General features: G+C 40.4%; 1 protein-coding gene across 1 annotated transcript in view; it reads left to right on the plus strand.

Annotated features, from left to right (window-relative positions):
- The window catches only part of KCNA6 (potassium voltage-gated channel subfamily A member 6), a 28,222-nt gene extending 16,877 nt beyond the window's left edge, over positions 1-11,345 (plus strand). The window contains exons 2-3 of the mRNA XM_027838900.1: positions 9,160-9,338; positions 10,642-11,345. The gene's annotated coding sequence lies outside the window, so the exon portion shown is untranslated. The remainder of the gene's footprint in view (positions 1-9,159; positions 9,339-10,641) is intronic.
- The last annotated feature ends 959 nt before the right edge of the window (positions 11,346-12,304 follow it).

Consider the following 12,304-nt stretch of genomic DNA (forward strand, 5'->3'; position numbering starts at 1 on the left):
ATCTTCTTTGTCACCAAAGTAAGATAATATAGTCTGACTCTTTCTGTGGTGTTTACTCATGATCTTGGCCAATTACTTGAGTTTTAAACTCTTTGTTAAGGTAAGAGTCTGCTTCCAATGTGGAAAATGTGCTGTCCCAAGCTTGGGGGGTTTGTACAGCTGTTTTCAGAGATATTTCTAGGATCTGAAAATTTTCAGTTCTTCCAAGGTGCTATGATAAGGGGCGAGGTGTTTCCTCTCCACTGCCACTACAAGCTCCACCACGCCAGCACTCCTCCTCACCCCAGGACTGCCCCTCAGAACTGTGACCCAGATCCAAGCATTGGCAAAGCAAGAGATTCCTGGCTCAGCACTGGCAAAGAGATCCCTCCAATCCCCCTCTGATCAGCCACTTGATTCCCCCTCCGTCTGTGGGCCAGAAGCTCAGAAAACAGTTGCAGCCTTGGGCCAGGCTCAAGACTTGTGGTTGAGACCTAGCTCCTCTCTCACCACAGTCACAGACTTTTCCCACTGACCTTCTAAGTTGTCTTTGGCGTTCCTGGGTTGAGAAGTCTGGAAAGTGCCACAGCTGCCCACGATTCAGTCCTCTGAGGCCTGCTCCAGGCTCACTGTGGCCTGCGTGCCCACGCTGAACTGCGCTCCTCTCCCTGCCCTGTGAGATATACCTTTCCAATAAGCCATTCAGGCTGTCTTTGGCTGGAAATTTGTTTCACTCTGTCTTTTTGTGGGTTCTTCTGCTTTAGAATTTGTTTAGAGTCATTTTTAAAATAGGTATTTGAAGGGGTTTGGGAAGAGGGCTCAAGCAAATCACTGCTTTCCCTCCGCCCTCTTGGCTCTGCCCAAGTTTTTCCTTTTTAAAATAAATTTTTACTGATGTTAAAAATAATTTTTTTTTGGAGGCAATCAGGTTTAAGTGACTTGCCCAGGGTCACCCAGCTAGTAAATATCTGATGTCAGATTTGAGCTTGGATCATCTTGACTCTAGGGCCAGTGCTCTATCTACTTGCCACTTAGCTGGGCTGGTTCACTCCCCCTTAGGCAGTCTTCTAGTGTTCCTCCTCTCAACATCTAGGCATCTGGGTGCTACAGTGGATAGAGTGCTACACCTGAAGTCAGGAAAACTTGAGTTCAAATCCTGTCTCAGATATTTGCTAGCTGTCTGACCCTGCACAAATTACCTAACCTCTATCTTGCTTCAGTTTTCTCATCTGTAAAATGGGAATGATAATAATAACTACTTCCCAGTATTGTTATGAGGTTAAAATGAGATAACATTTACAAAGTGCTTTGAAAATCTTCAAGTGTTATATAAAGTGCTAGCTATTATTATATTGATGCCAGATGGTGCAGACATCTGACTGACTTTAGCCCTATTGCAGCTCAGAACTTCAGAGCTCAAATGATTCACTGGCAAATTACAGGCATGCACCACTACATCTGGTAACACATGCTTTTCCTGCACATATTCCATGAATCTCATGAAATTGAGATCTTTTCACTTTGGTGATAATGCATCTTGACATATTGTACCCAACAATTCACAGGTCTTTCTTTAAAACAGGAATGTAGATTTATTAAGCATACAGAACTTTTTAAAAAAGTGTGTTTACATACATACATACATATGTACACATATATATACAGAGAGAAAGAGAGTCAGACAGAAGAACAGACAGAGACAAAGGGACAGAAAAAGAGAGACAAAGACAGAGAGAGAATATGAGGAAATTTTTAGCTCACAGAGAGGTACACAAATCATTATTCTTCTAAATGAGAACTTCGCTCAAATCAGTTAATTTGTATTAAGAAATTAGCTTTAACTTCCAATAGTAAATCACATAAACCACAATCAGAAGAAACATGCATGGAAGGAAAACAGGTGAATAGAGAGAAGGGTAGGATTCATCAGCAGGAAAAGATACATATGTGAACATAAAGAATTATGAGACACAGAGGAGGCTATGACTTGCAGTCACACACATACTAGTACTGCTGGAAAAATAGGACAGAGCAATAGAAACCATTCCCAGGGTCCTTTTGGACCATTCTTTCTGTGGTATATTTTGGAACTCCTTGTTAGGCAGAAGGAAAAAAAAAAAAGAGAGAGTTTCTAAGCCTCTCAGCCCTCAAGGAAAGAACTCTCAATAAAGAGCAAGTACCCTCTGAGCTCCTCTCTAGTTAGAGAGAGTAAAGAAAGTAAAAATAAATAAAGCCACTCTTTCCAAAAAAAGAAGCAGAAACAAGTGAAAATTCAAGAGAAGAGAGGTAAAGAACTGCTTCTGCTCTCTTCAGTATGCATGTATCTGTCTGTCTCTCTCTATGAATCATCTACCTAGTTACATATTATCTATCATCTATGTATCATTTATCTATCACCTGTCATCTATCTATTGATGTATCATCTATCCATCTATCATCTATGTATCTATCTGTCTACGTACCATCTATGTATCTGTCTATGTATCTATGTATCTATCTATGTACCATCTATGTATCTGTGCATGTATCTATGTATCTATCTTTTATCATCTATGTATCTGTCTGTCTTTATCACATCTTCATCATCTATTTATCTTTTCAAATTCAAGATACACAGATATTTGTGACCTCTTACTATCTTGTAGTTAGAATGCATACAGAACACTTCCTTTTCTATCTTCCTATCTCTATTTCGGTCTGTCTAGTTTCACAAACTTTACATGAACAAGTCATATAGCTGCACAGAAGATCTTCATGGAACATTTACTTCTCTTCCTCAAAAACCAGGCTAATTTATTGTGGGACTAGGAGGGAGGGAAACACCTCTGAGAGCCCACTATAAGTTGTATTCTGCCAAATTTTGGTCTAGGAATTACAGACTAATGTTGCATTGTTTTTCTGGTTCTACTTTCTTTTTATTTTTAGGTAAATTTTGGTTACAGAATGATCAGTTTCTGTTGTCTAAGAAGTCTAATAATTAATCTTGTGGCATACCAGGTGAGGGGCTGTCCCTTTCAAGGAAAGCAAAACAGTGGGGGCTTCAGAAAAAGTCCTGCCAACACTTCCCTGGGGCTCTTTTCCAATCCTTCTCTATTAACTTGTGACAGACAGTCAGAAGTATTCATAAGTATTGCTTCAGTATTTCTTTTATGAGCATAGTATCTCCTCTGGGACTACCTCCCTCAACTCATACTCACAAATTGGATCTCCAGGGGGTCATTACTCTTAGGTTCAATGTAGTCTGTGGGTCTACACTATGAAAATGATAACTCTCAACACACACTAGTGGCTTACCTTTAGAAGTTAGCTAGTAAACACAATTAGCTCAAAGCAAAGGCATTCACCGTTTTTAGAATGGTAAAGAAACATTTTCCCCATAAACCTGGGACTCCCTTTCCTGCAACTGCACCCAGTGTCGGTAGGAAGGACAGGCACACACTTAGGGAAGACATACACATAGGGAACAAGTTTGGACTTGGCTTCTGGCACAGGAGGGTCCCAGTGTCCTATCCCTTCTCATGGTGTTCTTATGTTGCTCCCCCGGGAGATCCCTGGGCCTGTTCATCTCTGTAGCTCAAATACACTGGCCAGGGCTGGCTTTCTTTTCAACTTGCAAAGCAAACACTACTCAAATATCTTGACTTCGGGGCCTATTCCCTGGTGGGTGTGGTGTCTCCAACTTGCCATTATGACCAATTGGGTGGTGGTGGTGGGGAGAAATATCTTTTCTTTCCACTTCTTTTTGGTTCTTTCCCCTTGGCTATCTTTTTTTTCTACTGTCACCAGGGGTGGAGCTTCTCATAGCTGTTTCCTGATTGCTTGACTGCTATTGCTTAGAGAACAAAAGGCCACCAGGGATTTGGCCTATCATTAACTAGCCAATGGCTAGCTGCCTTCTACTTCCATCAATTTTGATGGAGACCTTTATACCTCCTATAGGGTTAATGAAGTATATGTAACCCCTTCTTTAGACTTCTTACAAGACCTTAATATTTCCTGGGTCTGCTACCTTCCTCTGATCTTTGGTGATTATATCATATGAGCTAGGGGAAATAATTTGATTAGGGGTAGCCTGATCAACCTTACCCTACCCACCTCCAGTAACACTCCAATAAGCAGCCTACAACAGGCACTGGGACAACCTTAACAGGGTAGACAAGGTAGGCAACTGCCTAGGATGCAACAGGCAAGATGAGCTCAACAAAAAACAGCTTTTCTTATTACTCTAAAAGTACAGATACATTTAATGCCAGAAAACTCCATTTCCATTGCATATAGCTATTTATTTTGTGATATAAGAAGTCACATATTGATAAATACACTACCACTAATAACTGACATTTTACAAAAATTTGTGTTAAAACAACAAAATCCTCACAATAATCCTGTGGGGTAACAGTGCCAGCATTTTTATCTCCCTTTTCTATAGTAAGGAAGTGAGAATGAAAGAGGCTAAGTGACTTTTCTGGGCTCTTGGAGACGTTAAGAATCTGAGGCAGAAGATGAATTCTGATCCTAGTGACTCTACCATCCAGTGCTCTATCTATTAGACCATCTTGCTTCTCCAAGTGTAGGGAGGAGCAGTTTTTAAATCTTGTTTTGGGCGTACAGGAATTATGCATACAGGCCTACAAAACTCCTCTTAGACTTTGAGTCTTACCTATATGTAAATGTTTGTCTTTTCTTCCTTTGAGCTCCTAGGATAATTATTTTCTATACTATTTGGCATAGAATATATGCTACCATGCATTCAAATAAAAAAAATTACTGAGTACCTACTATGATCTAGGTGCCAAGTTTAGATACATAGATATTATCATATTGCTCTTTCCTGGCTTTCCTATCCACCTAGGTGCTCCTTCTCAGCCTTCTTCCCTAGATCATTATCTGTGTCACATTTCACATAGGCTCTGCAATTTTAATGGTTGATGATAGAATCTCTAAGAATGAGCCTTAGACTGGTACCTGAATAGTAATACCCTCCACAATTTCACCAAATGGTCATTTAGCCATTTCTTGAAATAAAATAATGGAAATTTCACTATCTCCAGAGGTAATCTGCTTCACTTTTGGACAATTCTAATTATTAGAAGGGCAGGTAGGTGAGTGCAGGCTCTGAAGTCAGGAAGACTCATCTTCATGAGTTCAAATCTGGTCTCAGACATTTACTAGCTGGGTAACCCTGGGCAAGTCACTTAACCCTGTTTGCCTCAGTTTCCTCATCTGTACAATGAGCTGGAGGAGGAAATAACAAACCATTCCAGTAACTTTGCCAACAAAATTCCAAATGGAGTCACAAAAAGTCAAACATGGCTGAAATGACCCAACAACAATGATTGTTAGAAAACTGCCTTGTTAATCTTGTTGAGTAAAGTTCAGTATTCCAGAGTGTGGTACAAGGAGTTGGTAGCAATTTGCCTTATGTGCCGCTCATGTTGCCATGGGGAAGATCTCAAGGGACATGTGATTCAGGGAAGGCCCCTAGTCATAGTCCCAGACTTTGTGTTCTACCTTGCCCAGACCAACCAGCTGATTCTTCTAAAGAAGAAACTGCTATGTCTGGGAGGTGGAGCCTCACAAAAAGGAACACAACATAAGAAGAGAGCTAATGGAGAGAAAACAAACAAGCAGAATAAGGAACAATCAGCTAGTTCCACTTTAGATTGTATTTATAGAGGCCCAGCATCCAGAAGGAGGAAGGTTTTAGTCCCATTGTATACTTCCATGGCCCCACCATATCCTAGTATTCATGTCTTCAAAGAGAAGCTCAATGACCATTTACTTGTCAGGAATCTGTAGGGGGAATTTTAATTAAGATGAAAAAGGACTTCTTTGAAGTTCTTTCAACTTTGTAGGACATGGAGTGTGAGCTTGAAGGGTCCTTAGAGGCAATTGGGTCTATTTCCCTCATTTTATAGGTGAGGAAAGTGATGAAATATAGGCACAGTGACTTGCCTAGGTTTACACTGTTGTTAAGTGTTGAACGCAATTCTTCTTGCCCCGAAGTCAAACACTCTATCCACCATACTGAGGCACCTCAAAACATGAGGCACTCATTGTTACCAGGCCATGTCTCATCTAAGTATAGACTGAAGAGAGCCTGAGAGATCAGAAGAGAGCTCCTGAGATCAGATAAAATAGGGCATGGCAGTAGGGTATGAGCAGATACTGAGATATATGATTCAGAAAGGGTTTTATAATATACAAATGCACATGATCATAGATTTAGAGATCAGAAGCCATCAATCCAACACCCTCATTTTACAGAGAAGGAGACTTACCCAAGGTCAGCTAGGTAGTAAGTGACAAAAGGAGTATTTAAACTCAGGCCCTCTGGTTCCAAATCCAGTATCCACTCTACTGTATCATGATGCCTCTCATGTTAGGGAATTTATAGTCTAAAAATGGGAGAGAACACAAATGCATGAACACTATATAAATTCATGCAATCAGCTCTCCAGAGAAGCTGGAGTAGTTATGAAATATTTTTAAAAATCAAATGATCCCCAAATCACTTTATTTTTGCTTTGGTGTACATCAGATTTGGAGATTCTGGGGAGTAAGTTGTCCTTTCTAAAGATGTTTTCCTAGAGCCAATCCAAACACATAATCATAGCAGGCTGGGGATTATGCAGTTACTCAACCCACTGCATGGCTAATGCCTGTTGTGTAGGGGATACAAAGTATAAGACACAATCTCTACCCCCTAGGAGTTTGGTAACCAGCTGAGGAAAGAAAAAAACTCTCTCTCTCTGTCTCTTTCTCTCCCTCTCTCTGTCTCCTTTCTCTCTGTCTCTCTCCCCCACCCACAAGATAACAATTAAGTGCTAAACTGAGCATTACAAATGTAATAGGAATTCAGAGAAGAGAGGGATCAGTGTAGGCAGGTACTTTGAGATGACTTTAGGAGAAGGTAAGACTTGGAAATAGGTCCTGAGGGATGTAGGGGGTTTCAGAGGGGAGGGGAGGAGAGGGCAGAGGAGAGAAGAGGAAGGTTAGAAACATAAATGAATAGTAGAAAATAGTATTGAATAGGTGGAATTATGGAATCAGTCAGTCAACACTGCACATTTATTAAGAACTATATTCCAGGCACTGTGCTGGGCACTGGGGATACAAATAAAGACAAAAACATGATCCTTGCCCTCATGGAGCTCACATTCTAGTGTGGGAGACAATAGGCAAATAATAATGAACATATGATATATATGTGTATATATATGTGTGTGTGTGTGTGTACACATATATATGTTTGCATATGTATATATACACCTATATACATATATACACATATACAGACATATATTTCATGAATGAGAGATAATCTCAGAGGGAAGACACTAGCAATGGGGGGAGGAAGGCAGCCAGAAAACGTCTCTTGTAGAAAGTAGCATTTGAAGTGTCTTAAAGGAGGTCAGGGAGAACAGGAGGTGGAGAGGAAGAGGGAGAGCATTCCAGTTATGGGGGAGGCCCATGAAAAAGTACAGAGTTGGTAGATGGAATGTTGTGTGAGAAGAACAGCAGGAAGGCTTTGCCAGACCATAAGAATATAGAGTAGTGTAAGGTCTAAGAAGACTGGAATGGTAGGAAGAGACCAAGTTGTGAAGGGCTTTAAAAGTCAAACAGAAGATTTTTATATTTATCCTGGAGGCAATAAGGAGTCATTGGAGTGTGTTGAGTCCCAAGAGTTGATCAATGTTATAAGAAGATCACTTTAGCAGCTGAATGGAGGATGAGTTAGAATGAGACAGGGAAGGGAAATGGGATGTTTTTATATAGTATTTGCTATGTGCCAGGCACTGGGCTAAGTGCTTTACAAATATCTCATTTTGATCCTCACAATAACCTTGTTATTAGGTACTTTTATTATCCCCATTTTACAGTTGAGAAAGCTGAAGCAAACAGAGGTTTAGTGATTTGCTCATGGTCCCACAGCTAGAAAGTGTCTGAGGTCAAATTTAAATCCAGGTCTTCCTGATTCCAAACCCAGAGCTCTATCCATTGGGCCTCCTAGACCAATCGCTAGATTATTGCAATAATGCAGGCTTGAAGTGATGAAGGACTCCATGTGAGCTGTAGCTATGTGATTGGAGAGATGTTGTGAGTAAGACCTGGCAACAGATTGATTGCAATCTGGGATTGCAATCAAACCTTGAAAGATTGTCGTGAGAACCAAATGAGATATTTTAAAGTGCTTAGCAGAGTGCTTGACATGAAGTAGGTGCTATATAAATGCTTATTCCCTTTCTCTCTGCCTTATTATCCCCAATAGGTGGGGTGAAAGCAAACAAATATGACAGTTGACACTTAGGTTGTGATCCCAGATGACTAGAAGGGTAGCAGTACCTATAGCTTAACAAGGAAGTTTGGAAAAGGGGAGGCTTTGGATCCAAAGATAATGAGTTCTGTTTGGACATATTGAACTTGGTATGTCAATGAGATGAACAATAGCAATTGGTGAATGAGACTGGAGGTGGGGAGAGAAGGTTAGGCCTGGATAAATAGATCTGAGATTCATCTGCATAGAGAGGATAATTGAACCTGTGGGAACTGATGACATCAGCAAGTGAGACAGAATAGGGGTAGAAGAGGACCCAGTAGCATCTTGGGAACATGCATGGTTACTGGATGTGACCTGGATGAAGATCCAGCAACAGAGGCTCAGAAGGAACCATGAGACAGATAGGAGAACCAGGAGAAAGTGTCACAAATACCTGGAGAGAAGACGGTAGAGAGGAGAAGAAGGTGAACAATAATGTCAAAGGCTAAGGGATCAAGAAGTATAAGGACTGTGAAAAGACCATTCAATCTGGCAAATAAGGATCATTGGTAACTTTGGAGAGAGCAGTTCAGTTGAATTATGAGGTTGAATGCTAGATGGCAAATGGTTGAAAACTGAGTGAGAGGAGGAGGACCTTGAAAAAGCAAGCAGAGGAATTTAGATTTAATTTGAGAAGAATAGGGAACCACCAGAGAACTTGAGCAGGAGCATGACCCAACAAAAACAACATTTGAGGAAGATTAGTCTGGTAGTGTTATGCAGGGTCAACTAGAGAAGGGAGCTTAGAAATAAGGAAAGCAACATAGGACAGGTAGTGTGAAAAGGGGCCATAGTTCATAGAATCCTTGCATCTCACTGCTGACTCGAACTGACCTTTCTCTTATATTTATGCTTCCCAGGCAAGCTAAGTGTGTATAACATGGCCCCAAGGAAGGAAACACCCACATTTGTATAGCAGCTCCTGAGAGAAAAGAAGACCTTGGATGGCCAAGTTGATCCTTGGACTGACTCCAGTTGCACATTTCTCCTATGGTTTTCTATGAACACAGTCTAGTCTGCAAGAAAGAGAGACATGATGGTGAGGGAAAGAAATGTGTTGCATACGGGAGGGGCATGAAGACTGGTGAATATGGAACCAAGGAGTGGAAAAGATAGAGGATCATAGCAATAGAGCTGAAAGGGGCCTGAAAAATTATTTTGTAATCCCTCTCCCTCCACCATTTTATAGATGAGGAAACTGAGGCTGAGAGAGGAAAGGTGACTTGATCAAAATCACAGTCATAATTCAAACTCAGATTCCTTGACTCCACATCTTTCCCCTGTGCTGCACAGTCTCAGGGCTGAGGGGTTCTTAGAAAATGCAGAACTTGGGGCAGCTAGGTGATGCAGTGGATAGAGCTCTGGCCTTGGAGTCAGGAGGACCTGAGTTCAAATCCTATCTCAGACACTTAACACTTACGAGCTGTGTGACTCCAGGCAAGTCACTTAACCCCAGCTGCCTCACCAAAAAAAAAAAAAAAAAATTCAGGACTTTGTACAGATCTATTTTGTTAAAGGATATTGTGGTGATTAAAAAGGTTCAAGACACATAGTTTCTGGGTAATTTAATCATTTTATATAAAGGCCAGCACATTATTAATAAAAGGATGGTCATTTGGCCATCTCTCTTAGATCAAAGACAATCATGGGGGGGGAACAGAAGGGGAAGTGGGGGGGTGTCACAGTTTATATACCATTGGAAGAGTAGGTGTTCCTAAGAGGCTGAGAGTGACATCATGTCACTCTTAGATAGAGAGATTTACCCAGATTACCCCCCAACCTTGGGCAATCTATTCAAAGAATGTATGCCTCACCCCCAAGCCTGAGCAGAACTCAATGGCTACTCCACTTGGGTGGGGTCTGAACAAGAAAGTTAGTCCAATCTGATTATTAGCAATGTCCTTCAAGAGACAGAACTTTTAAAAATCAGGACTTTAGAAAAAGAGAACTGGATATCATCCAAATAATTGGTTATTAATAATAATTTCTCTCCATATTTGTGAATATTAACCAATAAAAATATTGGCAAAACCCTGCAATCTTTAGATTACTATAGAAAAAAGATATATTCACAGCCAAGTTTTTTAGATGGGGTAAAACAGTGGTCCCTACAGAGCAAGTTGGGTAGATATTCTTTGGTGCCAGGCCACTGGGTGGTTTTCAGGGTTTGCTGGCTTTTGCTGCTCCCTGATGCCTGGAATAAATAAAACAATTTATACCATAGACCAACCACCAGATCAAATGCCCGATGCCTTCTGGAGTAATCTAACCCTATACGTGCTGAAGAGATTGATACATGAAGCTTTTGGTTTAGGTTAAAAGGTCCTCTGCTTTCTCTTCAGATATCTGTTGTCCATGACGATTAGGATCCAGAAGAAGGAAGAAGTCCAGTGCCATGGGATGGATGTATCTCCAGTTTTTACTTCTCTACCTCCTAAAGCATCCCAAAGGGGAAGAGACTCCAGACCTCACAGTAACACATGTTTCAGTGTCTCCCAGCCTGTTTACAGTAAGGTCATCCAGGTTTGCAAACCAAATGACTCTTACTCCATTGGACAAGACTGTTACTTCTATGTTCAACTGTTGATTATTTGCACTCAAGAAGAGAGGCTGTAGGATGAGTAATCGCTAGCAACAAATGAGATGAAAGTCGTTTCCATTGGACTTTGGATGTTTTTATTGCAGTAAATTTGCCTTCCAAATTAAGTTTGCTGTACTATAATGTATATTGATTTATATTCCTTGAGCATTTTATAAGCTGTATGAAAAGGCAATTTAGAGGCTCCATGTGCCTCAATTTCCTCATCTATAAAAAAGGATAATGATGCTTATACTACCTACCTCACTGTATTGTCGTGAGGAAAACTAACAGTATTTGCAGAGGTGGAGGACTGGGTATGGAACATTGTGGGACACCCTGTCAGATCAAAAGCACCCTGCTTGATGCTTTGGTCAAATTTGAAATACTCCTTTTTTTTTAATCCATTATTTTTTGTTATAAGGGATGACTCACTGAGGAGGGGGGGATAGATATAATTGGAAATGATGGTATTGTAAAAATAAATGATATCAATAAAAAGAAAAATAATAGAATGAGAAAGTGGTCCAGAAGTATGCTAGATGGCAAGCAAAAGAAAGTCTGAGATTTATTGTTGTCAGTCAGTCATTTTTTAGTCGTTCTGACTCTTGATGACCCCTTGTGTGGTTTTCTTGGCAAAGATACTGGAGTGTTTTGTCGTTTTCTTCTCTAGCTCATTTTACAGATGAAGATGAAGCAAACAGAGTTAAGTGATTTGCCCAGGATCACACAGCTAATAAGTGTCTGAGACCAGATTTGAACTCGTGAAGATGAATCCTCGACTCCAGGCTTGGTGCTCTATCCAGTCAGCCATAAGTCTGAGATTAATTACTAGATTATAACCTAGTCAAAGGGACAATCACTTCTGTATCCCCCTATTCATCTAATAGTAGATCATATAGAACACTCAAAGATTTACAAAGTATTTTATACACACTATCTTGGGGACAGCTAGGTGGAGCAGTGGATAAAGCACTGGCCCTGAAGTTAGGAGGACCTGAGTTCAAATTCGACCTCAGACACTAACTAGCTGAGTGACCCTGAGCAAGTCACTTAACCCCAACTGCCTCCAAAAGACCAGAAGCAACAAACCATTATCTTGACTATCTTTCTAACCACCCTTTGAATGGCATTTTACAGCTGAAGACACTGAGGCTTAGAGAGATGGAATGACTTACCCATGGTCACATAGCTAATTAGTGTGTCTGTGGCAGGATCTGAACTTAGATCTTGTCCACTACTGCATAGGTACTTTTTAATGCCAAGTAGAGTCTCAGACACAAGCATTAAATAAAAATACAACTAAGTAATCAGTTCAATATTGAAATTGAATGACTTTAATTTGCTATAGCTTATCTACAAGGCAAACAATTTATATGTGGCTAATTGAAATTTCATTACTTATCTTTCTATTTATGAAAACTATT

Source organism: Vombatus ursinus, unplaced genomic scaffold, assembly GCF_900497805.2.
Source record: "Vombatus ursinus unplaced genomic scaffold, bare-nosed wombat genome assembly UNPS02014830.1, whole genome shotgun sequence".
NCBI lineage: Eukaryota > Metazoa > Chordata > Mammalia > Diprotodontia > Vombatidae > Vombatus > Vombatus ursinus.